A 1,777-nucleotide genomic window follows, 5' to 3' on the forward strand; every position below is an offset into this window, starting at 1 on the left:
GTTAGGAAAACTACCATGCAGACACGCCATTCCTGCAATTTATTCACGAGGTATGGAAGTATACTTAAATGATCTTGGTGCCTAATTTTATTTGAGTGTTTTGGCAGCATATAGACATTACTCTGTCTCCGTTTTTTTTGACACAGGTATGGAAGTACACAGATTTACTGATGTCGTCTACACCACTGCAACGTGGAGAACTGCCTATGCCGAATCCATTAATCCAATAGCAGTTCCAGAAGTTGATTGGAATGTCCCAGCTGAGGTTAAGCTTGCGAAGGTCCTACCACCAGAGGCAAGAAAGATTTCCGGTAGACCAGTAAAGAAAAGGTATGAAACAGTAGAAGACAAGATCAGATCTTCTCAAGGATCAAAAAAGAACAAAAAGCACAAGTGCAGCCGCTGTGGTACCGAAGGACACAAGAGAGGAACTTGTGATTTACCTATTTAGTATGTTCTGTGTGTTCTCTGTTGTCTTTATTTGCTTATTACTCTATTGGTATTCTTGAGACAAATCGAACTTGGTATTTGACAGTTTGGTTTTTTCAAAACTTTTTGGATTTTTTTTTAAAGGCTTTGTAACTTCTTCATAACATAAAACTGAAGCAAAAGTGAACATGAAAACAATAGAAGATGGTAGGTACCAAGAGGACCACAAACTCCAAACTAAAAAACAACATCAAACGCAAGAAAAAAAACACTAAAAGCAATCACCAAGAAAGAACAAGAAACATATTCTTACACTTATTTGAGAAACCAAAAACAACAGATTGGGTTACACAATGGCCATCATGCATAGTTAAGGTACATGAAGACCATCACCAAACAAAACACAAACAAAGCTTTTATGAACCTTAATTCCCTAATGCATTCGATGGTCTTCTCTTCAGAACGTCCAATCACATCTTCCATTTCTTCAATTCTACTCTCCTGGCATTTCAGCATGGTCTCACAAGCTGTCAATGAATTCTGAAACTGGGAATTGTCAATGAGCAACACGTCAACCAGTTCCTGGAAGTCTTCAATTTCCTCAACAACAGACCGATCAGTCCATTTGAACAAGTGGGTTATGTCCTTCATCATTACCATCAATCAAACGGTTAGAGTGAAACAAAGGAAAGGTTATATGATTACACGACTAACCTTCTCAGATCCCATCGGACAAGAATGAAATAATCTTCCCGGATTTTTAACTGTTTTTGAAGTGAAAAGAGCCGCTGCCTCACCGCAATTACATCTTGTGGGAATTCCACGTTGTTTGGTGATTCCATCTCTTGATTCGGACGAAGAATTGACCGAAGACATGATTGATTTGGTCGCCAAGTTTTCCCCCCTAGGTTTCTCTCTGTCGTGAAATAATGAGGAACAAAGGAGAGTAGGTCAAAACATAAACAAAAACGACATCGTTTCAATAATTAGATTACATGTATTCTACCTAAAGTAAACCGATAAAATGTGCCAAATAAGCCACGCAAACCTATTACTAAACGTTGGTGCTTATCATCCCTAATCCTCTAAATTACTGTTAATACATGAAGCAAAAAAAGAATAAAACTGTACATAATTGGTGAATCTCAATACATTGTCATCACCAATGATAAGAGTTTAGAGTATAAGGACCTTTTATGAAGGCTTTCGTCAGGGTCGTTTATGGTTTAGTGAGGTTTCATTTAGGGTTTAGTGAGGTTTCGTTTAAGGTTTAGGTAGGGTTGGTTTAGGGTATAGTGAGGGTTCGTTATTTCTCAATTTGATTAAAGCAACTATTTCATGCAAAAGC

This window comes from Brassica oleracea, chromosome C2 (assembly GCF_000695525.1).
Source record: "Brassica oleracea var. oleracea cultivar TO1000 chromosome C2, BOL, whole genome shotgun sequence".
Lineage (NCBI taxonomy): Eukaryota > Viridiplantae > Streptophyta > Magnoliopsida > Brassicales > Brassicaceae > Brassica > Brassica oleracea.